At 57.0% G+C, this 25,594-nt stretch overlaps 1 protein-coding gene across 2 annotated transcripts in view; it reads right to left on the reverse strand.

Moving 5' to 3' along the window:
* The window catches only part of PBX1 (PBX homeobox 1), a 111,943-nt gene that overhangs the window by 74,861 nt on the left and 11,488 nt on the right, over nucleotides 1-25,594 (reverse strand). The gene's annotated exons all lie outside the window — the stretch shown is intronic.

Below are 25,594 nucleotides of genomic sequence, written 5' to 3' on the forward strand. Positions count from 1 at the left end.
CCAAGAGCTACGGCCTGGAAAATGGCACTTGTGCTAAAGTGCCCGCATTAATCAAATCTGCCTTCCCACCAGCAGGGAGAGAGGGGAAGGCAGGGAGAGACGCCGCCAGCTCCGAGCCCAGCTTTTGGCTTCGTGCGGGCTGGGAAGGAGCCTGCCCTGGGCAGCCCCTGCGACCTGGTGGAGGCCACAAAGGGAGGAAAGGGCACGAAGGGTTTTTGTCCCCGGGACCAGCAGTCCGTCAGCAATACGCACAAGCTGGGCAGTGACAGAGGGACATCACGTGTCAGACCCCCAGAGGAGAGGAACAGAGCCCACGGGCACCATCCCTGGGCGCAGGGCCACCCCTAACCCCATCCAAACACGGAACCACCTCAGCCTCTTGGCCACCAGCTATAAAAGAGACACCAGCCGCACCAGCACCTACCCCAAACTGGGAGATCCAGCACCAGAGCAGCCCCTCAAGAGGTTACTTGAAGGCTGCATTTGCTCCTAGAAGGGTTCACTTCTCACCTGGCTTTCTGTCGGAGTATTTACCCCATCAGCCCAGAAACCAAGAGAGTGTTTGATGTATCTCTGGGTTAAAGACTGCAGAACCATCTCGATTTCAGCCTCCCCGAGAGCCTAATTCCCACCACCTCCCATGGAGGAGTAAGCCCAGGAGTCCTGCCCGAGCTTACACGGACACTTGTGGCACAGGGAGAGTCCAACACAGACCACTCAAACCCCAAGCGAGTGCTCTGCCACGTCAACCAGGGGCGAAAACACAAAACACAGAGCCCAAAAACGGGAAGGGGGAAGAGACAATCCCCTCCCTCCCATTTCAGCAGCCCACGGGCACGAAGAGCTCTCCGAACAGCACCAAGCTGGGCTCAGCAGCATCGTGACCTGCGTGGATTTCAGCTCACTGAGAGGTTTCAGCAGCCTGCAGGGTGTCCGGGCAGAAGCAGGCGGCGTCACACAGCCCGTCCCCTCCGAGGCCAGCACTTCCCAGCTCTGCAGGGAGCTGGTGAGACCTTCCCCGAGAGCTGAAGGCTTCCCCGAGCCGGGAGCACCACGACACGACACCTCGGCTCAGCACAGGGCGGCGAGTGAAGAAGTCGACGTGGAGCCACTTTCTAACCAGCCTTAATAAGTTAATGCAGAAATCCTTCCAAAGAGCGGGGCTACAGGAGACACTGGTCTCCACTGAATCAAGATCTGTTATGTTGTAATATAATAGATGTAAATTAAAACAGAAAATCTATCATGCCTCTAATGTAGCCTGATAGCTGAGCGTGTGGATCCGTACGAGCAGAAGCACGGAGAGGAAGGGTGATATATGGCGAAGCTGGATGGAGGGTGAAAAGCGTGGCGAGACGAGCCGGAGAATGGCGCAGCCCGCTCTACGCTCCTCAGACCCAAGGGCAAGAGAGGAATAAATGTTGATTAGTGTTGATTTTGTCCGACGAACGCTTGTCGAGTGACAGTTGGACTAAGCTGCTCTGAAAGAGAAGCATTAATCTTGGTCTGGTTTAAGTAGAGTATATTAATTTGTGTCATTTTTACTAAGTCGTACTGAGAAAGGCTTCTTACTGCTTTGCATCTGACTGCTTTGGTGGCTTAGCCTACTTTATTTTTTTTTTTCCCCCTTTTTCCCTCCTTCCCCCTTTTAAACAGCCACGGCGGCAGCAGCACCATATTCAAATAGCTCAGCAGGAGAGCGGGGGACCAAACGCTTCACTCCTGGATTAAGAAAATAAACTCCCAGGGTGTTGGCATAGCAACAGCATTTCAGATGAACTGCTATATATTCCGTGATTAATAAATTAACATTTTTTTCATATGGTTGTTCCTCCTTTGCTTTCCCTCCTTCCGACGGCAGGAAGGAGGGCGCGGGGGGGAGGCGGACAGGGGACAGGGGAGGCAGGCACCGATGTCCCCACGGGCTGGGGACCGGGCTCTGCTGGGGTTTCTTCTTCTCCCTGTTGATCCAGCCACGACACGGGGCTTTCTGCTCCGGCCAGAGGTGCAGGAACACCTCCAAGCCCTGCCAGGGGTGTGGATGACGGCGAGGCGGCAGCACGCAGGAGGCTGGCCCGGAGGTGTTGCAAGAGCTGGGACGAGGCCGGTTCCAACTCCCCTTTCAGGTCTGAGTAGCGCTGACTTGCCAAGGAGCAGAAAAACCACTGAGGCGAGTCATTCCCTCCCCCAGGGCCGGCCGCAAACCAGAAAAACAGCTACGGAGGCGCACGGGGTGGCCACCTCAGGGTCGGGACGTGAAATAAGAACTGCCAACAAGCCCTGTCCGAAAGCTGCGCGCCCCTGAGAGCAGCGGCACGAAGCTGGCTGGCTTCCACACCTTTCCCAAGCAACCTGGGGAGGGATCGGAGCCCCCAGCACTCAGCACGGCTCTCTGATGTGTGCACCAAGCGGCCAGAGCACAGCCGGGACTGGGACTGCTCCTGTGTGCGTGCAGCAGCACGGGCAGGCACCGTGTCCGCGCGCGCATCGCCAGCCCTGCTGGGCACGCTGCTCCCGGCGGGATCGATGTTCACAGGTAGATCTGTTCCCCTTGCTGACAGCTCAGCCTCTTTCTGCTCTCCGCCGCCTGGCCTTCCTCCGTGAATGTATTTTTATGGGAAAGGGGCTACAGGGAGAAGATAGAGGGAATTAGGAGCAAAAGCCGCCGAAGTTCGCCAGAGCAGACTGCGAGCGCAGAGTTAATTTTCCATGGCTGGAGCAGGTAACCAGAGCTCCTGCACGTTTCACGAGCCAGGCAGCCTTTCTGGATGTAACCGGGCCATCCACTTCTCCTGGAGAGCCAGGAACGAGAAACCAGACCCTCCCTGAGGGGCACCGCTGAGCGACCGACCCCAATTCAAACCCTTTCCTCCTCCTGCCAGAGCCGGCGAAGTGACCGGCGCTGAACGCATCCTCCCCAGGCCTCGGCCACTCTGCTCCACTGCCAGCCTGAATGCAGGGGGGAGAAACCCAACAACCGGGGATTAATCACAGCCCCCTGCCCACGGAAAAGGTGCGGGACGTGCCGAGCAAGCCGCAGGCAGGAGAACAAAGAGCTCTCCCCGCTGGAGGCAGCCCCGCGCAGCGATGCCTCGCCTCCGTCTGCAGCAGCACCTCCAGCCCCTGGCCGCCCGGCCTCGTCCTGCCTCTCAGGAGAAACCCGGGTTTCTAAAGGTGTTTCGAGCCCCCCAAATCTGCTCTGCAAACCTGGCGAAGCAAGAGGCATCTCAGCTCCTCGTGGCTTGGGCAGATCAGACACGTTACCAAGGGGGTTAAAAACAAGCCCAAACCGGCAGCCCTGCGCTCGCTGCCCCCCACACAGCTCAAGGCACGCAGCAGAAAAACAAGACGAGTCCCAGCTGGTATAAATCGGGAAAGCTCCTTTATCACCAGCAGGAATACCCCGGCTTAAGCCAGCTGCTGATCTTACGAGGTCTCAACAAAACTCTCCCCCTGTTCTCCTGCCCAGCACAAAGCCCCGCGACCCCTCGCTTTCTGCGCCTCGCAGCGGGCTCCCAACCCCTGCCTCCGGGGCTGGGAGACCTTCCCCTGCTGCTGGCGATTCTAAAGAAGTTAAAACCTTAAAATTGCAGCCGTCGGGGAGAGCAGGGAGCGGCCCCACAGCGCTTTCCTTGGCTCGTTATTGCTGGGCACCGCGGGTAGGAGTGCCGCGCCGGGCTTGCCTCTTAGCGTTATCATAGCTGGAGCACAAAGGGCTACTTAGAAAACCCTCAGCGGTGTGATGTTGTCTCTCAACGACTTTCCCTTATAGATCCTGGAAGGATAAGATGTTTTCAAAGCGCTTCCGCAGCTGCATACAGAAAACTGGGAATAAAATCACCGAGGGCTTCACGATGGAGCTGCCGGGCCCTACACCTGTAGGATGCAGGGGGCAGAAGGGAGCGAGCAAAGTGCCAATTCCGAGCCTCGGAGGTGATTTCAGACATTGGCACATCCTTCGGTTCAGTCCTGTTTGAAAACACATCCTGACTTGCAACAGGGATTTTTAAGCACACCGACAATGGGTCTGCAAGTAAGGGCTGCGTCCCGGCCCCGAAATGTGCCGAGCCTGGGATTTACCCGCACCCCTGAAGGCAGGAACGTCCCTCAGCCTTCCCGGGAGAGCCCAGGAGGAGTCACTGCGGCACCAACACCGCCCGGTCCTCTCCTAGTGCCTCCCATCCAACCCCCGAGATTTTTAGAAGGAATCCATGCATGGAGCACACACACACACAGGTCACCGCTCATTTTCCCTGCGCGGCGTTGAGGGAGGCAGGCTCAGCCCAGGAAGAGGAGCAGCCCCTGCTTTCCACCATGTAGGGAGGCTGGGAGAGGAAAAGCAGGGCTAGGAAGCACTGGTGTCATCACTCGGAGCCTAAAATGGTACGGGAAAGGTCCTGCTCACCCTGCTTTGTTACCTGAACACCACCAAACACGCACAGAGGACGTGGCCTTTCCGCAGAGCCTTGCATGTCTCAGGCACTGACACTCATCCTGTAAATGCCCAGTCCTTAAATCAGGACTCCGGACCAGAGGGTGCTCAGCATCCTTTGCAGGGACAGCACCGAGTAGGAGACCCCCAGTAAATACATAAAAAGTCAACCAGCCACGAATGAGCCCGGGTGGGAAGCTCTGGACAACTCAATTTCCCCGGTTCAAAACGAACCTTGCACACCCGGAGCTCGAGGTGGGAGAGGAGATGCATGAGATCGTGCCAGCCACGCGGCGGGCTGCAAAATCCCTTCAGCCCCCTGCGGTGTAATCCCCGGCAATGCCATTTCGGTCCTGCTCCTGCCTTGGCTTTTCAATTTACACCTTGTCCGGCCTGAAGGGGTTACCCGTGAGGTAACCCCTCCCCGTTTGACACCCACATCTCCCCATCCAGGGGCAACGTTTGCTCCTTAGAGAGAAAGAGCTGCTCACTGCCCCCCAGCAAGGTGTTTCACGCCAGGTGCCCCCCAGCTCGCCACGGGCATTAAGGAGGCTCCACCACCAAGGCAGAATTTCTCCGGGGAATCCCCTAGATTCGGTCCCATGCACCTAAAGTTCCCCAAAGCCCTTTATTTTACCAGCATTGCTGCATTAATAAGACGTCTGGAGCCGCGTGCCATATACCCAGTTAGGGCGAGGAACTAAGATCTCTGCTGCTCTATCAAGTGTGGCCTCTCCAGCCCGGGAAGCCCGCTGCTGTGCTCTTTTTGCCAAGCCACACTGCAAATAACACATCTAATTTGCTCTCCGCTGTGCTCCTTAGGTCTTTTGCAACATTACCGCTTTCCCAGGGCTTTCCTCCCACCGCATCTCTGCGGCTCGGATCGCGACGGCAGCGTTTTGCAGTTCCTTCCCCGCGCCTCGACGGAGCGCTGCTCAAAAGCCTCTCGCTGGGTTCGACCCCAAAAGCAGCTGCGTTTCGGTGCTCGGGGAGCTGATAACACACATCAGCACGGCGGCGGGCAGGGCGAGACCCAGATCGATGGGCCCCGTGCCATGGGAGATCAATCGCCTCCCTTTGCCAGGTGCTAAGTGCCACGGGGACTGAATTAAAGCAGGGACCGTCAGAGCAGCTATAACTTATGCCTTTTCCCTTTTTTTTTCCCCCCCTTTTAAGAAAAAAACCCATAAAACGGCACTTTTTTTTTTTTCCCTCTTCCCTGCCCCCTCACTTTCCCCTCTAAGATTTTTCCACGAGGTGAGTGGAAGGACGAGTGGCGCAGATACATTTTGCTCAAGTTCTAAGTGCTTTTGAAACCCCCTGTCAAAGCGTTTAGTAACGCAAGATTTAAGATGCCCAATTAATTTTTTCCCCAACAAGGAGCCAAAAGTGGATGCGGGAGGAGGTTAAAAGCTAAGTGTTTAATTAATATTAAATTTATATGATTCTTTATCACTGAAAGCATTGTAAAATTGAAAAAGCAGTTAATTTTATGGTGGCTGTGTATTCCTCTGCTTTGATCTTTGATCCGTGGAATAAAATCACGGAGTGTGAAGCTTCTCCTGCTTTATTATACCTGGGGAGGCTGGGGGGAGCCCGAGGCGAGGGCAGCACGGTTTCCCCTGAGATCCAGCACCAAGCAGGCTCTCGGACACGAAAGCAGGCTCCACGTAGCTCACGGGGTGCATAATTCACCATCACCCCAAAAATAGGGATTTGGCACCATTTTGCTGGGCAGTGCTTGGACCTCAGCAGGACTCCGTGGCCAGGAGGAGAGCGCCGCAGCCTCGCACCTCGCCCAGCACCCACGTTCCCTCGTGGGAGGTGACACCAGAGGAAGGGCACTCAGCTGGCTCCCACGCCTGTCCCACTAGGGCCGTGTCCCCCAGAGCCCCAGGACACGGCGGAGATGCCCCCAGGGGGCACGGCCACCAAACCTCACTGCACAACTCCCCAAACCTCGTGCACGGCATCGCTGCTTCGCCTCCGGTTCCTGGCCTCCCCTGTGCCTATCTGCGAGCAAGACAAAGAGCTATTATGCAGAATGGATTTCACTGGGAAAAAAAAAAAAAAAAAAAAAAGAGGGGGGGAGTGGAAGAGGAATCATTTGTGAGGGTTTTTTGTCGATTTTTTTTTCTTTAATCCCACTGGGAGCCTCATTATAATTTAGTTATTAGCAGGGGGGGAAAAAAATCCGAATAAGTAAAAGAATCTCAACGTTAAAAAAATATATATATTTGAAGGGAAAAGAAAAATCAACAGGATGGAAGTTCTCCAAGCCTCAAAGCGGTCGCGAGTCCCCAGTTCAAGCGCCGCAGGCAGCCCCGCTGGCAGCACGCTGCTCCTGGGGCCAGCTCCCCATCACACATCCATCCCTGCTCCATGGATGGATTTAGGGTGCCCCTGGACCACAGACACCCGCACAGCCTGGACAGAGAAGCCAGAGATAGTCGAGGGCTTCAAGTCCAGATGCTGACTTGGTTCAGGCCCACATTTAATTCAAACAAAGCCAAAAAGTGTTTCTGAAGATACCAAAAACTCTCAGAAAGGCCACGCACTCCTCCCCCCATCCCCTAAATCAGTGTCTCCTTGCCAGAGAGAGGTGCTATGCATATATTCGTATAATAAGAAAGAGTTTAAATGAGAATTTGATCTTATTAGAGCCTTGATTTTAGGGCAGGTACATAAGTCACACATAGGAAGAGGCACGAAGTAATGAAACAGTGCAGCTCTCAGGATGCAGCTGGGAAAACTGTGAAGTCATTAAGGAAGGCCAAAAATTAGGCTTGATATCAAGAAATAAGATCTAATAATTGGTACCGCTTCTTAACCAAGAGGAATTAGGGCTGTTAACCCTTTGCCCCCGCTCCTATTTGCAGCTGCCCTCAGAGGACGGCCACCTTAATCCCCCCCGGGAAGCCGCAACCCAAGTTGCCCCAGATCATGGAGCAGAGCCCAGAAGGGAGAGCAGGTTCCTCACGTCCCACGGGGTGCCAGAAGAAGACTTCCCTTCTGCTAAGCTGAAGAGATGCCAGACACACGGAGCAGCAGCCTCCAACCTCGGGGAGAGGGAAACGGGCAGGGTAAAAGGGTCCTGGTGCCGTCAGCAGGAGGGCTCTGCACAGCCCGGTGTCCCTGCTCCTCACAGCCCCACCAGATGGGCCACGGAGCCCATCCATCCATCAGAGATGCTGGCCACCACCCCGCACCCTCCAGCTGGCACCAAAAGCCCCCACCCAGGCTGGTTTTTTAAGGCTCAAAGTGGCCCAGCCCCGAGCAGGTCAGGTTTCCAACCTTGGCCTTGAATCGGGCGACCAGCTTTCAGGTGGTACACGAAGCACTTCCAGGTTTTGCTCAGTTGACCAGAGCAGAAGCATCTGCAACTGCCCACGTGGGGGTATCTACAGCCAAAATACCCTCCTTGGTGTTGAGGGGGTACCAAGAACCCCTCCTCCTGCAAATATTTGCACCTGAGGGGGTGCCTGCAGCCTGAGATCTCTCCCGTGGGCACGGATGCGTACCTTGGGAGGGATGGGCTGCGATTAAGTGAGATGTTTTGTGGGATGCAGGGCACGTGAGAGACCTGGTGCTGTCCCAGTGACACCTCTGCCTCCTCCGGGGCCGTGGAGGACAGCAAACTGAGCACAGCTCCGGCCTCCCCGCCGCAGACAGCCCGGCCGTATTTCACACGGCCGCGCGCGCGGGTATCGACAGATGGAGAGGGAAAATTACCGTGCCCATAAATCGAAGCTTTGGTCACGTCAGTTCAAGAAGCAGAATGGGAAATTTAGAGCCAGCAACCAGCTTGTGGCAGTCGGGCTGACGAGCGCAGGCGCCAAAAGCCCCCCCCCAAAAATTGCCACGGGCAGGCGAGGCCCAGGCGCGCCCCCGACTCCACTCATCTATCCTCGGCAACTGTTTGTCTGAGGCCACATACAACTGGATTTGTCAAGCCCCCTTTTAACAACTTCTTGTCACAGTCCATTACCAAATTGCATATAGTTATATATTCCACTAATTAGGCTTCTAAAATATCATTAACATGTCTCTTGATCATTAGCATAACGTATGAGGCGTCCTCGTTAGGCACGACTCGAGTTTGTTAAGGCGGTAATGAAAGGCACGGGGCTGGTGCCGCAGGAGTTGCGCAGAGACAGGAGGCTGGGAACATCAAAAGCCTTCGTGCTGAGCTGGAAAAAAATAACAACAAAGTCAGCGCGAGGCAGGGGCAGGAGCCACCCGCCGGGAAAGCAGGGTGACGAGGAAGACAGGCCCTGCATCCGCAGGCCAGGAGATGCTTCGCATACGCGGCGTGTTCCCCGGCCTAAAATAACGTCCCCGTGATCCGGGGATGGCACGGGTCGGAGAGGGCTCGGTCACAGAGCGGAATGATCCCCACCCCGGGGATTTGGATGATGTTGGAGGTGGGATCTGAGGGAGAGCTCACCCCACAGCCCGCGCACCCCGAGCTGGGGCTGAGCCTCCAGGCTACCTCCGCGCAGCCTGGTTTGAGGCCAAAACCTTGCCTCCAGCTGAGCCCTCCCGGTCTGGCCGACCTTGGGACAGCGCTCAGACCAGCTCAGCACACAAGGACACCCCAAAACTGGCATGGGACACACGCAGGCTCCCTCCTCCTCCGAAACCAGAGGCAGCAGGAGCGCTGCCTCCGCTCAGCCCCGTGGTTGAAGCGGCGTGATGCAACGCCAGCCACCGCCCTCACCCAGCCTCGGCGAAACTGAGCAGCAGCCACGGCTAAACCCACGTGAAAAAACTTCCAGCCAACAGCAGGAGGCAAGGAGGCGGTACAGGATGGTCCAACAGCACAAGACCTCGGTCAGAAACATAAAAAGCAAGGCCTGAAAGGGCTCCGGGGTGCCCAGGTGGGGCACGGACAGCAATATCTGCAACAGGCACCTGCGTGCTTCGGTGCATCCATGCCCACGGGGTGAAGGATGTGAATTAATAGCCAAAGGTTTGACCAGGACAGATGCTTCCATGTCCAAGCCAGCTCATGTATCAGCGGTTACCACTGTTGCTATAAATAAGCAGGTTTTTTTTTTTTTCCTTCCCCTTTGAGCGAATAACTCAATAAGTCACCGCATGAAAGATATTGTAAATAGCTCCAGCAGAGTGCAAGTTAGGGCTGCTTCCAATTAGCTTTCACTTACGCTCGCCCTGCCCGTGCCAAGTTTGCAGGGTTTGCTCTCGACACGCCGCTGTCTGAGGAGATATCGGGGGTGAGGCCGGGGAGCCAGCCCCAGCGCAACCCCTGCCACCGCTCCTCCAAATTAGAAATGATCTTTCCATTAAAGCCCTGAAGAAGCCAGAGCAAGCGAGAGCAGCCCGCCTGCATTTATCTCTGTCCAGATGTTAAAGCAAAGGTGGGGAGGGAGGGGGGCAGGAAACGAAGGGAACAAGCGAGAGCTTTCCTTCAGCTGCTGAGAGCGAACAGCACCACCACCGCAGCAACAGCTTGGAAATATGAAGCAACACAGAACTTTTTATGAGAACAAAGACATAAAACAACCTCAGCGGAGGCAGCCCGGGGGCTTTTTACACACACATCTGAAGCGGATCCCCCACGCCCCTAAGAAAAGGGCTGGACACGTCCTTGTGGGCGACACCACTGCCAAAACAACGGGGGGAAGACGGATGGTTTTGCAAGTCTTCATCAAAAAATTCCTCTTCTGTGAGATAAACGTGGTGTTCGGCTCCTTCCGAGCTTGTGCTCATTCATACGCACAAGCTCCGTGTCCCGCACATGCGCGCGTCTCCGCGCAGCAGCTGGTCCCAATACCAGAGGAGCATCACAGCCAGGAAACTATCAGCAGGAAGATAAAATACAGGGCAGGAGGGTGTGGGATCGCTTGGTAGCCTACAGGAACAGAAGTCCCGGGGAAGGGGCTTCACTCCCCACATCCCTATCTGGGAAAAGTTGCGGGGTGCCCGCTCTGCCATCAGGGCTGTGTGGGTGTCATGGGTACACCGGGTGCCCAAGCTGCTCCAGGAGATTCAGGGAGACCGAGGGGATGCAGGAACCTGCTCCTCACATCGTTTTAGTCAAGTCTTCCCTCCGAAATGGCCAGGCAGTAGGTACCAGCCTGACCCAGGCTTCCTGCAATATAAGCAATGCTCCAGAGCCCTTCAGCAGCCAGAGGAGGACCAGGAGGTGTCCCCGAGCAAGCAGATGTATTCGTTCACATCAGAGCCATCTCCCTTCCCTGCCACCTAACATTTTGCTGAGATACGGACCCTGGAAGCCATCCCTTGTTTTGGGGAGAGGGGGGCCGCAGCAGGCAGCGCAGCACACGCTGCTGTTGTTTGCTCCCTGGCTCTCAAGCCAAAAGCAACAATCGCAAAAAAAAAAAAAGAAATGCCACTAACATTTGATAAGGCTTTTTGGTTTGGAAGGGGTCAGGAAAAAGTTCCAGGAAAGGGAAGAGAAACAACCCTGTTGGAAACCCTTTAATGCAGTGTGAGTCCACTCTCTCAGGCTGCAGCTTTTCCTTCCCCCCCGTAGCTTTTAACCACCTTTTCCCCTCCCCAGCTCCCTCTCTCACACTCCTTCTTCTTCCCACCTCGGTTTCGCTCCCTGCCGTGCTCCCAAATGGTGGCAGCCCCGCTACCACGGCCAGAGGGAACCTCTCCTCTTCCTTCCCCGTGCCGGAGGGCTGGGATTGACCTCTCTGCATCTGGCCATCTCCACAACCTGCAGCATTACACAGCGGTGACCTTGCTGGAATTGGGGTCCCCTGGCGTCCCTTCTGGCACCCACCCACCTCCCGGCCCTCTGCGCTGTGCCAGCAGCCTTCACCCCGCTGGGATGGGGCTGCCAGGAGGCGTGAGGATCCTCTGGATGGGGCCTCGGCTCCTCGCCCCGAGCCAGGGGCTGGATTTCAGGTGTGCTCGCTTGGTAGCTTGACGGGGAGGCAGAGTGAGGAGGGAGAGAATCCAGACTGCAAACATGCACGGGTTATTTAAAAGAAAAAAAAAGATCAAAGGAAGGGAGGTGCACATGCCCCTGGACTTGGCCGTATCTCATAGGTGAGATGTGGAGGTTGCGTTTGCAGCGAGCTTTTCCGTGAAGGACCAGGGCCCCTTTTGTGCCACCTGGTAATTCCACGCGAGCGAGCCAAGCAAGCAGCTTTTACCGGGCTGATTTAACTGAGCAACACAGCAGATTTAACTAACTGAAGCGAAGAGCCTCAAACAACAACAAATCCATTCAAATCCTGAAACCATTTCGCTTTTAATCACCTGCAGTGCGCTCGCCACAGCAAAGACTGCCTTCACCCAGCGCGTCCTTCGTGCTACCAGGGCTCGGCCGGTCCTGCCACCAGGGGATTGCCAGCTGCAGGGAAGCCCCGTGTGCCTTCCTCTGGGGTTTGACCCCGTGTCTGAGCTCAGAAGTTGCTAACCTGCTCTACCCACCTCAAGATCTGCCTCCTCAATCCTCCTCAGCCCCCGAACATGACCACAACCACCTGGAGGGGTCGCAGAGGCATCCAGGTCCCTGTTGGTGCAGCCGAATGACCTCGGTGGGTCTTCCCCTTCTCACACCGTGCAAGCCTCCCAGATCTCACCGGGTTGTTCAGCGAAGGGCAGAAGGCCCTTCCACAGCACCTCCACCTCCTCCAGCCAGCCTGGCACGAGGCAGTCCATGCTCTGGATGTGTTCCTCTCGGCGAGCACAGCACAATCCTGCTTTGGTAGGAAAGCACCAACACTCCTGCAAGACCTGGGAGGCTGGAGAGGAACCAGGTGCAGTCATTTCTTATTTTTCTTTTGGGAAGAGGCCTTGCAGCCCAGCAGAGGCCGTGCCTGGAAGGAACATGAAGGAAACTCCAGCGCTGACAAGGCCGTTGCTCATCCCTGCCACAGGCAGCACCTCGCTGCGTAAAGGCCACACGTTCACCACAGCCCTGTGCGCTCCTGGAGCGCATCCAGGCCTCAAACACTATCGGGGAAGCTCTCGTCTGGATCAGATAGCGGACACAGACAAGAGCTGCCCCCTAAAAACCTCAACAACAGCTTCACCACACCAGCACGTCGCAGGAAGACCACAGCGACGTCCCCGAGGCACGGGAGGCCACGCGCTGCCAGGGCCTCGCTCGGGGCCCTTCGCCCACCGGCCTTCCACCCGAAGGCCTTGTCTGGAAAACACACGACAGAAATCCCCGCTTATTTTTATTTATTCATTTTTTTTTGCCCGTTCCTCGCTGGGTGAGCGCAGGGACCCCATCCACAGCCCCCAGCCCTGCCGGGGGCGCAGCAGGCACGTGGCGAGACGCTGGCCGGCCTCCCCACAATCAGCTTCGTGTGTTTATTTGCCTTTTTGCAGCACTTTAGCGGTGCTGGGGGGGAGGCAGAGAGAGAGGGGGACAAACCGCTGGAAGGCCAGGCCCGCGCATCGGCCTCCGAAGGGACTGAACGCGAGGGGGGAGGAGAGGGGAGCTCTCCTTTCCAAAGAGCTTTCAATAGGAAACAGATGTTGAGGGCCCAAGCAGCGAGAGCAAGGGGCTGCAGCGGGCTTCCCTGGCTCCGCGCTCCCGCCAGGATCTATTTTCATTAAAATATTTCACTTCAAACACGAGGCGAGGGGCAGGGGGAGCGGGGAAGGGCCCCGGGGTTAGGTGCGCGTTACCTCTGCGCGGGGCCCGGTTTGGAGACCCCATCCCGTACCCCTCCAGCCCAGGCTCCCTCCCTCCGCCGGGGCTCGACATAAATTCTGCTGACCTTGAGTGAAAAATGGCCTCGTTTCGGTACTGAAAAATAACATTACATCATGGAGCCCGTGTCAGGTTCTATAAATGCCCCCTTTCCTCCCTCCCTCCCCCAAAGCGAGGGGGATGTAACCCAACACTATGAAAACACCAGCCCTGGAGAAGAAAAGGGGCCATTGTTGCGGACCGTCAGCTCCCCAGCTCCTGCCTGAAGTGAAGAAAGATCTCCCAAAATGTTAGGCTGGGAGGTACAGGCTCCAGGCTCTCTCCCCCCCTCAGCCCCTTTTCTTCCCCATCCCCACCTTCCAAATCCCTGCCATAAAAGCAGAGCACAGGATCGATCCGCAGCTCCCCAGACCCCTCAAAGGTCAGCCCAGGGGAAAATCGGCGTGCCAGGAGGGCGGGCAGCCAAGCAGTGCTCAGGGTTAGGAGCCCAGCCTCAATTCAGCCGGGATGAGTCAATGCACAGGGCTCCAGAAGCTCCCTCCAGGTGAAAATCCAGCCTGGCTTTCTTCGTAAGGGAAGCAGATTTCCTTGCAGGGGTGGGAGGCAGGACAGAGGACCCACACCCAGCCCGGGAGGGAGAAATATGGGAACACCAGGACCCCAAACCCAAAGGGTTTGGGCACACCAGGACCCGTGCGCCCCGTGGCAGAGCCTGCTCATCCCGCAGGGCCTTCTCCAGGCGGATGCACGAGGCGGCGAGGAGGAAATCAGGGCCTGTAGGATCTCACCAACAGCATTAGCAATGCGCAGCCCTGCGCTCCCCGAGGCTACGGGTACACTCCAGCTCATCCTGCGCTGCTCGCGGGCAGCCCCCAGCTGCTCCCTGGCCCAGGGCAGCCCGGATGGGCTCCGGCTGAGGTCTCTCTGCTCGGGGAGGGATGGATGCGTGGCAAGGCAGGCTGTGCCACTCGCCCCGGGGCCAGGATGCCTGCTCCGACCTGCTTTATTTACTCAGAGAGGAGCTGCGCGAGCCTGAGGCCCCGCAGGCTTCCAGGAATGAGGGAGGTGCAAAAGGAGCGAGCCCCCTTGGTGCGGCCACGGGGTGCTTTTTGCCTCCTGCACCTCCCTGCCGTGTTTTCCTCCCCTAGGAGATGGCCATCGGCCCCAGCCCTGGTCCTGCAGATCAGCACCACGCCTGGGCAGGCGGAGATGTTCACATCACACCCCTCGCGCCGGGTGCTGGAGGAGAAAACCCCTCCGGGAGCAGCCTGGTGCTTGTTCACCGCCCTGGTGAAGCAGCTGATCCCAACCCAAGGAGCGAAGCGTGCCGTGCCCAAACCCTGTGCGTGTCCCAGCCTTTTCGTGGCGCATCTGCCCGTGGAAACGCTCGCCGGGAGCGAGCCCCAGAGCCCGGGGAGCACCGGGGAAAGCAGCAGCAGGCTGCGACCTCGGGGCCGCGCACCGGGTCGAGAGGAAATGGAGGAGAACACCCAGCTCGCCCCAGGCCCTCGGCTCTCCGATGTATTTTCTCATTAACGTGTAATACGGTTTTATTGTCTCAAACAATGTCTGTTTTCGATCAGTTCCTTTATCCCAGACACCGCCGCTCCGAGAGACCCAGACCAGATGGTTCGTATTGCAGGAGGCTTCCCGCTCTTCCCCTCCTCCCGTCCCCGCCGCCACCCGCCCGGTAATTCCTTACAAATTCCTGGAATGCCTGCGCCCTGCCGAAAAACCAGCCGCGGGGAAGGAGGCGTGGGTCCCCCAACGAGGGGCTGGGGACCCCAGCCCGTCCCCAGGCGCTGCTCGTGCCGGGCAGGTCCCCGACGGAGAGCGGCGGCTCCCGCCTGTCGTCTCCTCCACGGGGCTGCCAGCCAGCGGCTTGCACCCGAAATTTGAGATCCGTACGCCCCCTCCTCAGCCCAGGGAGGGGTGTTGGATGTGGGGAGGTGTGTGCCCCCCTGCTGCTGCCCCCAGCCCCACAGGCAGCGCCAGCACGGGGGATACAGGAGGATGTGTGCCTCATTGCCTCCCTCGCCCGCTACCCAGCCGGCTTGGCTCGTGGCTCGAGCCCACCACAAAACACATCTCCGAGGTCCTGCCATCCTCTGAGCAGCCTTACGAGCCCATTTCCCAGCCCCAAGCAGCACAGGCAGGAGCCCCAAGGAACAAAGCCCAGCTCCAGCCCCCAGCGAGAGCAGCAGGGGGAAATAAGGGATGCTGAAAGCGATCGTTCAGCCTGGAACGAGGCCAGGAGACTAGTGTTAACACCCTTAAAGATGGGAAGAGTGCCACCAGAGCGTGGATAATCCCATCTGGGAAAAACCTGAGGCCGGTGGAAAAGGATGGCACCTTCCCCAAGGCCCTCAGCCACCGCTCCAGCACCGGCCGCGGGGTCCCAAGGGTTCCCTGATCCTACAGATCCTGTCCCGTCTCCAGGAGCCCCGTACAAGCAGGGATTTCTCAACCTTTCCCAGCTGAGCTGTGGCAGAGGCATCGCACAACGGGGACAATCAGGAGGTGAGATGGTCCTGGAGGAAAGGGAGAGCACCCAAACCAACAGCCCCAAAGCGCTGGGCCCAGGGGAGGGAGCGAAGGGGAAGCGCAGCCCCCCGGCGCCTGGACCAGAGCGTGCCAAGGGCGAGCTGCTGGCGCTCCCTTCCCCAGGGTTGAGCTGCCAAAATGCAGCACAGGCTCCTCAGAGACCTGCTGAACAGACGGGGTAACCGCGCCGAGTTCGACTGAATTTTCACGACGCTGACACAAGGCAACCCCCCTGCCAAGTTTCCACAGCGCTTCCAGAGCCGGGGGGATGCCAGAGCCTCAGAGGCACCTCCAAAATCTCACTCGCACAGCAAGAAGGACGCCTCATTTTCCTCTCCGTCTCCTTTTTTTTTTTGCCGAGCCACTCGGCTCGTTTTAGCGAGCGCTGCACCAAATCTGCCTCCACCTGGAGAAACTTCAGGCCGCACGGCGAGAGTCCTGCCAAGTTCTGAGCGATGAAAAAAATAAAATAAAATAAAATAAGGGGGTGGGAGGCTGATGGCAAGAAGCTTTAACCTGCGGGATCTCCAGGCACATTCTGTCCTCCAACACCCTTCCCACTGCTTGCCCACGAGCAGCGATGGAAGAAATCCTTCTTGCGGGGTCACGGCCTGATGCTCAGGAGGCAAGGAGCTGAAGGGGGCTGAGATGTTTGGTTTCCACCTGAGAAGCCCATATGAGGGGGAAAAACCCACACAGGCCAGAAGTGAGGGGTCTGGGGAACCCTCAGGTGCTGAAATAGGCAAGAAAAGGGGCAGGGGACACGTAAGCTACGTGCCCTTGGTAAGGTGAAACACGCTGGAAATACGTGAAAGGAGGGAGGGGGGCACGGAGGCATTTTGGTGGCACAGCAAATATCACCTGCCGCCTTTTGGCATCCCCAGCGCTCCACTCCGGCTCCGTCCAGAAAGAAAACTGGAAAGAAAAGGAATTAAAACAACAACAAAAAAAAAAGGCCCACAGCAGCAGGAAAGAGTGAGCAAGCTGAAACCTGATACCCTGAAACGCCGGCCTCGGTGTCTGGCTTTTCTTACCGGCTCAGCCGACCTGTACGTGCCAGCCTGGGAACTCGTAATGGTTCCACTACCAGAACTTCATTAACTTTTTATACACTCGGCCGCTAATTTATAATCATTAGCGGACAAACAGCCAACAATTACACAGGCAACACGTTAAGGAGGGAGAGAGCCTAAAGAAGAAGCGGCGACAGGGACGTGCTCCAGGAGGGACCGCGCGTCCCCGGCCCCGTCCCCGTCCCGAGAGCGCTCCCGGGGCAGGAATGTGACGCACGCAGCGGGCAGAGGCAGGGGCGACCTCTCCCAAGATTTACTGGCACCACGTTTCGTTTCGCAAGCTGTAATTAAGGCGCTCGGCAGCAGAAAGGCAAAGGGTGCAGGTGAGCGCAGGGAGGGGAAGAGATCTCAGCAGGCTTTTTGTCTCCCAAATAAAACGCCACCGCTGAAGGGAGGAGGAGGAGCGCCTGCGGGCCACTTTAGGACCTTCTGGGGCGAGCACGCCAGGCCCCGCTTGGCAGATGAACGTGAAACGTGTCCCTGGCACCCAGAGGGATGTCTGCAAGCACACAGATCCAGCGCTGCTGCATCTACCTTGGGGATGGGAGAGCGGGGAAGAGTTTCTCAGAGATCTGCAGGCTCCAAAGCGCAACTCCACCAACGCTGCCCTCCAAGCACCCGGCTGGAGCAGGGCAGGACAGGCCGGCTGCTTTCTCCCCTCCGCTCCTCGCAGCCACCCAAGCGGCCGGGAGATGTGCAGAGCCAGCAGGGTGACCCGAAATCAGCACGCAGCCCAGCCCGCTTGCCTGCCCCGTGCCAGGCGGGCAAGCCCGTGCCTCTGAGAGACGTAAGCTTCCTGCAGAACTGGTCTCAGGCACCACGCACGCCCTGCAGAGCCTCTGCTTGGGCAGCTGCAAGCATCCAGCTGCTAGAAATGCAGCGTGGCATTTCCCCTTCCACCCCTGCATCTGCAAGCTGAGGAGCCCACGTGGAACGTGCAAGGGTTTGGGGTTTTATTTATCCGGCCCCCAGAGCTGGACACAGCTCTGCCAGACCCTGCACTGCTTTATGGCAGCTGAGATACCGAAACTCAGCTGTAAAAGCTGCCACTAACATGCCCGTTTCTCATGTGGCGAGCTCCCTTCCCTCCCCAGCAGCTCGACAACCACACTTGCTCCCAAAAAATCTCCTCGCCCCGAAGCGCAGCTCAGGGTAATTTAGGGGAGCGAGCAGTGCAGCTAATTGAGATGCAAATTCAGGTCCCTAATCCCACCTGGGACAGCCCCACAAGTGATCCGGGCACCTCCAAACACCACCGAGCTTTAGAAAAGCCTCTCCGTGACCGACTGCGGGTCAGAAGAGAAGTGGAGGCTGCTCGTGCAAACTTCACCTTTCCCATCTCATCTCCCTTCAGCAGGTTGGGGCTTCAGCGACCGGGTGTTTGAACTCAGCTTCTCCACTCCTCCTCTCCTGAATAAATGCAAAAAAAAACACCCAACCTGCACCTGAGCAAAACAAAACTAATCAAAAGCAGCTTTGCTGTCCCAGTTTTGACAGGGAATCGTCCGAATACCTGTTCTTTCCTGACTTCTCCCCCTCACGGCATCTCTTTACAGCTCTATTTGTCATAAGGGCTTTTGCAATATGAAACCGAAGCCAAATTTCAGAGAAAGGCTTTTAATAAAAAAAAAAAAAAAAAAAAAAAAAGCGAGGGCTTAATTTCACCAACGTAGACACGAGGCGTTTCCATCTCTTTTTCTGCTTCCCAAAAGCAAAGCACGAGGAGCCTCCTTTGCTGAAAGACGTTGGGCAATCGGGCTGCACAAACCCGCACAGCGTTCCTGTCGCCCCGAATTGGCATTATTATTTCTTCTCCTCCTCGAGACCTTTTAATTTGGAGGGGTGGCGGGGAAAGAAGAACGAATTCCTTCTGCCCAAGGGAGCAGAGATGACTGCAATGCCTCCGAAGCCAGCAGGGAAAGCCCCCAACGCACACGGGGTGCCACACAAAACCCGTGCTGCCCCCCTCCCGGGCACATTTGGACACAAACCCCTTGGGATTTCGGTGTTCACGTCCCCAAGGAGCCCAAGAGCAGCGGCACAACTGCTGGGGCCAGCTCCAGCTTTCCAGCAAGCAGGCAGGGGAGAGAAGGAGGGGGAGGCCCCACGCCCCCACCCTCACCAAGGCTGGCCCCAAACGCTGCCAAAAACCCTCCCGGGAGGGGGCTCCGCATCCCCGGCACCCCCCGTCCCCCTCCCAGCCTCTCCTCCTCCCCTAAAGCTGCTCTCGGGGCCCGTCCTGCAGAACAATCTCGCTGCAGGCAGCTTTTGTAAGCCTCCAGCCCCAAAAGAAAAATGATGGGTTTGAACTCTTAACCCCGCCCCAGAAAAGGCTGGAATTAAAAGGGGTTTATGACTAAGTATGCAGATGGGAATACTGTAATAACAACAGGCGAAATGTTTGCCCAGCAGTTCTGGGCTCGTTCGGGAGGAAGGGAGAGCGGGGCCGGGCGGCTGCTGGCCGGAGGATGACGCCACGGAGAAAGAATTCAGCGCCTGGGAGGGAGGCAGGGAGGGAAGGGAGGCTGCTGATAAACACTGGGGCAGAGGCGGGGAGGCAGCCAGAGCTCCCCCGAACCCCTAAATCCCCCTGACCATGGGACACCCCCACACGCAGACTCCTCCTGCTGAGGGGGAGCCCTCAAGCACAGAGCTTGGTAAATCTTGGGCACCACGGATGGTGAAAAGGGGGAAACCCTAAGTGCCTGGGTCACCTCGGAGAGCGTTTTCAGGCTCCTTTCCCCTCCTAACGCGCTGCACAAAGCCCCAAAGCAGGGAGCTCAGGCTCCAGGAGACTTAAACCTCGGCCACCGTGCCCTGCTGGTTGCTGAGTGCTCCTGCAGGCAGGGAGATGCGGCTCCTCCACCACCACAGCCTGCACCCGGCACACAGCAGCCTTTGGAGCCAGCTCAGGTCACCCAGAGCATCCTCCCTCGCACAGCCAGGCACGGAGTTTGCCTACACGGGGGATATTTGTGTCTCCATGCCTCCGGGGTGGCTCCAGAGCAGCCAAGCCCCCAGCCCTGCCTCGTGCTTCGTCCCCGGAGCTCGCTCCAGGTAACGGGGGAGGCTGCAGCCCCGCGGCCGTGCCAGAACAGCCGCGCACGCAACGCCGGGGCATTGCCAGAAATCAGCATGGGTGGGGAAAAGAGAAAGAAAAATAAAAATAGAGAGGGTCACAGCGTTGCCCTTGGCAAGTGGCAATGGAAACTTTCACCTCAGAGCACTGGAGCTTCAAGTATTCACGCGTGGTCCCCCGGCGGGTTGTACCTGGTGTACTGGGATCCAGCCGAGGCACCTGACAGCTCAGTGAGGTAGACGAGCGCTATCAGACAAATTGAACGGCGCCGTTCCCTCCCTGCCAGCCTGAGCTGGACGTCCTGAGCCTCCCGAATGTCCCCCAAGGAAGCAGCCCTCCTCCTGTGCCTCGGGCAGAAAGGAGCAAGTCAGCAAGCCAGTTGCCCAGGTGAACCATGCTGCCCTGTGCCACTAACCCCACCGCCCCGCACGTCCCAGCGGGTGCCACCCAACACCCGGAGGGGAGCTCTGAAGCCAGGTGAGGTGAAAGATCGAGCCAGGGAATGGAAATGGAAAGGCACCGGGACCATGCATCCCCTGGTCCCTTGAGAAAAGCGCCCTGTTCCAGCGCAGGGGCGATGCAGCGCGATGCACGGCCTCACCGAGCACATCCCTGAAGATGCCACCAGAGAGGGCAATGCCCAGGGCCCTTTCCCAAGGAAAACCTCATCCGCAGAGCCCCACGTTGGCAGCCTCCATCCCTCCCAAGCCACAAATGTCCCTGATCCCAAGCAGCCCTTAGCCCCTTCCTTCCCCAGGAGGCACACCCAGCGCTAACCACCGAGGCTAACCCTATCCGGTCCTCCTTCCCCGCGTCTATTGTCGCTAGAAATTTATCTGGCTCCTGCCAAAAAACATTCCACACCTCTCCTCTGCCCTTTGAAGTAAAAGCAGCTCTGCTTTTTACCCGGGGAGGGGGGATATGGTGTGGGGTTTTTTTGTTTTTTTTTTTTTTTTAAAGGTGAGCCCCCACCCAGGCGGGACCGCTCCACTCCTCCTCCCCAGCGGAGGACGTTCGCACAGCCCCGTCCCGTCAGCCCGCCTGTGGCATTTGATTCCTGTCTGTCACTAAGTGATGAGGACAAAGGGTGAGGAGTCAGGAAAAGGTCTGAGCCACTTTGTTCATCGTCTGGATACGAACTTTGGATGAACTCCGTGGGGAAAGAGAAAAGCCGCATGGAGCGGGACGCACGGAGCATAGCTCTCTCTCCTCCAAAAAAAAAAAGAGTTTTGAACAAGGGGAAGGGGTGGGAGGGAAGGGAGAGGAGAGCATTCCCCATCCCCATGGCGGCAGGCAGTCCTGAGAGCTCCCTGCTCCGAGGAGACAGAAGGATATTCAAACCAGCTTCCCAGGAGGCATGTTCAATAAAGCAGGATGCCAGCGCAGCCTTTTCTCAAACAAATCTGTTAGCGGCGGGCCAGGGGCCAGCCACAAGGGCTTGCTTTTTAAAGCAACCAAACGGGAATTTCCTAATAAAAATATATAATTTTTTATTTTTTTTTTTAAAGCCCTGTCGTGGAAAGGTTAAAGGAAAGCCTGCTGGCAGAGCAACGAGATGCATCTTACAGGAAAACGAAGCACAGCACGGGACGGGGACCTTTGGGATACGGCGAGGGCCACAGAGCCTAAAGCATGCGGGTGCCCCCAGCAGCAGCCAGGGGAATCGAGTGCCCACAGCACGGTTACAAGAGGCAAACGGCCTCAAGAGATCTGCCACCGCTGTCCCTGTGGCCACGAGGCCTGCTAAGAAGGGAGGATGCTCGCCCTCCCCGTGCTGACCTCGGGGACCTGGAAAAGCCACCGCAGGGCGCGCTCGGCTCCTTCGCGTCGTGCTGCTCCTCGGAGCAAAGCCAAACCAGTCTGCAACTGGAAAGCCCTGTGGCAGCTTTGCAAATGCTACTTAAATCAGTCCCTCCCGGGCTGTCAGTGATGGCAGCGAAGCCACAATAAATTTTCTTCTGAGCAGCTCTCAGCGAGCGGCTCCGACACCCCTGGGCGCAGAGGGGAGGTGCGCTGTCCCCCCGCGGCTGGGGGATCACAGCAAGGGGCAGCCACGGCACAGACCGGGCTCAGCATCGAGTGGGGAGCAGCAAAGCCCCTCTGCAGGACGTGCCAAGCCTCAGAGGAAAGTTATTGCGGCTGTACGTGTGGTTCTGCAGTGCCTGAGGGATCTGCTGAGCACCAGAGGGGAAAGGTGCCCAGCACAAGCCATCCCACCACGCTGCATCTGTAACAGAGCCCAGCACAGCACCTGAAAGCAATCCTAAAAGGGATCCAGGAGGTCACCCTGCATTCTTCTTCCCCCTGCTCCCCACCAGCAAACAGAAAAGCGACTCAGTAACTAACAGCCCTACCTGGTACCCGACCAAAACAGCCCCATGAGCCAGAGCAGCAAAGCCACGGAAGGCAAGGGAGAGGCACAACAGCACGCAGGGAACACGTTCCCCATCAAGATGGGAGTTTTATTCCTTGTGGTTTTACTCCTTGTCCCAGCACAGGACGCAGGGAGCTGCAGAAATAAGCAGGGAGCTGCTGACCCCAGCTCTGGCCTGGCCTCTCTGCCTGGGAAGATGACTACTCATCCAGGCAGGATGGGGCAGACAGTGCCCCTGGACTCAAGTGGAGGGGATCAAAGGCTCGAGTTCATCTTCCCGAAGCTCTGTACAGCTCCAGCACTCCCACAGATCTGCCAGGATCCTCCCTCTGCCACCAGGCTCCACCGTGTCCCCGAGGAGCACATGCTGGGAGGTAACTCGAGCATCTGGGAGGCGCTGCCCGGGCCCTCTGACAGGGAAACTTTGATCTGCTCCAGGCGCTGCCAGTCCCGAGGGGCTGCCTCTAAATTACACCGCAGTGTGCCAGGACAAATGGACTCCACTGAGACAACGTGCTTCGGAGGAGCCTGCTCCGGGAAGGCTGAGAAGCTCCTCTGACAGCAGCCCTGGCTCCTCAGGCAATGGGCTCCAGGCAGCGAGAACTTCATAGGAGAAGGGAAAGCTGGACAGGAGGCCCTGGCCGCTTATCCCCTTTGCAGAAGGTGGCAGCTCGGGGAGGAGATGCCGCCGCTGCTGGATCCAGGGCTATTTTTGGACCAGCAAACAGCAGGAAACCGAAGGGGACTGAGGGAAAGAAGGAAGAGAAGGTGAAAGAACCCAAATCTGCTTTATCACTGCCTGAAACCCGCGGAGACTGATGAACGCAGGGAGCCCCCGTGCCCCTTCCCTTCCAAAGCCTCGTCTCGTCTGCTTCCTAAATCTGATTCCCATTTGTCTCCCCGCGCTTCTCATTTGGTCTTCATTTAGTGCTCCGTGCTCCTGCTGGAGCTGCGGGACCCAGCGGGGCACGGCCAGCCCTTCAGCAGCCCCGTCACAGAAAAGGGACGACTCCAAGGATAGGAATTATTCAGAAATCATTCTCATGGAGCTCCTTTCTCACACAAACTGCAGGGCCCTCTCCTAATCGTGCAGTTCCTGGCTCAGCCGGGCCCTGCCTATGGCCGCACGCCCCGACAGGCCTGCGGAGCCACCCCGACAGGAAGGCCGGGCCCGGCTCCCCGCGGCCATTTACCTCACGGTTCCTACAAAACCTCCGGCAACTCGCTCCAGATCCACACCTCAACAGATCTGGACCTCCAGCTCCCCCCCCCCAAGCCACAACAGATCAATATTCCTCTCACAAATGCCAAAAATAAGTTAGAAATGGGGCCTTTAGGGCTTGAAGCACGGTGTTGCAACCCCCCCAGCACTTGCTATGGCTTTTGGCCCACAGAGCATCTGACCAAGCTTCACCAAGGGATGTTCCCAAGGCCTAACCAAACACCACAAAAAAAGAAATCCTGTGCCTCCATCAGCCTGGACTTTGCCACCTTCCTGCTGCGCAGCACCGGCCTCAGGTGCATTAAAAGCTCAGGGACTTCCCATACCTCCATCTCTCTGTATTTTATCATATTCCACATTCTCTGTGGCTTTTTCAAGGTAAACAACCCCTGTTTGCCCTCGGGATAGTCTTCCTAAACCTCTACCACCACCATATACTGGTGCAAGCATCATCCCTGTCCCCCTCTTCCCACCCCGAGAGCCCCTTCGAGCCCACGAGGCAGCACCACACAATTTTCTGGACCCAAATCCCCCAAACCGAGCAGGACCCAGGGGACAACAGAGGTACCAGCACACTCTGTAAAGCTTTTTTCCTCCTTCTGCTAACACCCAGGCAGAGGACATGGTGCCTAACAGCTGCTCACACCGCTGCCTCCTGCCAATAAAGCAGAAAGGAGAAAAAAAAAAAAAGATCACTTTTACCCCCATGACCTTCTCCACCATATCCCCCAACCCCTCCAAAGATTAAGCAGCCCAGGTGCGCAAATGTTACCGAATGCCCTTGCCAGGAAGAAAAGTAAATTCCAGGCAAGCGGGGAAATGCCAGCCGCAGTCAGAGCCCGTGATGTGCAAATAGCAGCCGGGGACCTTCGGGACAGGAGCAGCACCAGCCCAGGCGCTCCTACCGATAATCCTGCGTGGGGCACGTCCACCCCCAGGAAGGATGCTGGTTTGACTATTTGAGGGGAAAAAAAATAAAAAATAAAAAAGCCCTGAAACGTTTGTTATCGCGCTAAATGACCTTTTCAGCCACTTGGGGACAGAATTGCACCGGGGCTTCAGAAGGAGCTGATGCCAGGCGCTGCTCGCTCCTGCTCCCACGCGGGCAAAGACCCGGGGAAAAAGGGCGATGCTTCGTTTTTCTGGATGCATTTCGGAGGCTCTGCACCTCCCGAAGCAGCGTCTGCAAACCGAGCACCCACATTTGTGTGACGAAGTTGAGGAACGGCCTCTCTGGAAAATCCTGCATGAAGTACAAAGGAGGAAGCGGCGCACTAAGAGCTTGCTGAGCAAAGCGCTTCAGACTGCTTCATTTCACATCGCTGAAAGCGTAAATCAGGGAATTGCTCCTCGGATTTTTCTCCATTAGCCAAGTATATTGCGACTCCCCTTCCCATCACCGATACCGATCAGCACTTCACATCTGCTGACCATATCTAACAGCCAGGATTTTCCAGGGGAATAATACACGCACCGAAAACACCATTCCTGCCACCTGCTCCCCCACACACGCAACTGCATTGGGAGCAGGGATGCGCAGGCTCCTCGGCCTTAGCAGGAGCCGCATAACAAAACTCAGCAGCCAGGAGCTTGCCAGATCTGAGTCCGAAATAAGTGAGAGCACTCCTTTGAAAGCAAGGGTAATAAACCCTTCAAAACCCCACCTTCATGAGGGTAGTGGAGGGTTTCCCACTGCCCAGAACTTGCTCCCACAAGAGCAAACGCCCCGCTGAACGAGGCTGTTAGGCTGAAAGCACAGGTTTCACACAAAACCTACCAGGAGCAGGTTGTGTCCCAAGCCAGCACCTCGGGATCGATCACTAAAAAGTTCCAACTCATTTCTTTTAACCTGTGGCCCGGGCCTTTTGTCTGGAGATCTGCAATCCGCGCCACATAAATCACAAATTTAAAAAAAAAAAAAAAAAAAAAAAAAGAAAGGCAGGACGGAGTTAATACAATGCAACCTTTTAACATTAGAGCCTGCTCGAGTTAAAAGCTGAATTCAGAGCTTAAACCTGGAGGCCGATCCATCCAGAGGCACAGGCAGCAGGCGCCAGGTATTGTATCATTCTTAATGTTTCACCAGAGGATCACGGCGCACGCAAAAAAAAAAAAGAAGGATGTGTGTAAACACGGCAGCGCACACCCACAAGCAGCTTGGGTTTTGAAACATTAATGTTGAAATTAGAAAGGCACGTTTCG

This window comes from Aythya marila, assembly GCF_965140915.1.
Source record: "Aythya marila genome assembly, chromosome: 8".
Classification (NCBI taxonomy): Eukaryota; Metazoa; Chordata; class Aves; order Anseriformes; family Anatidae; genus Aythya; species Aythya marila.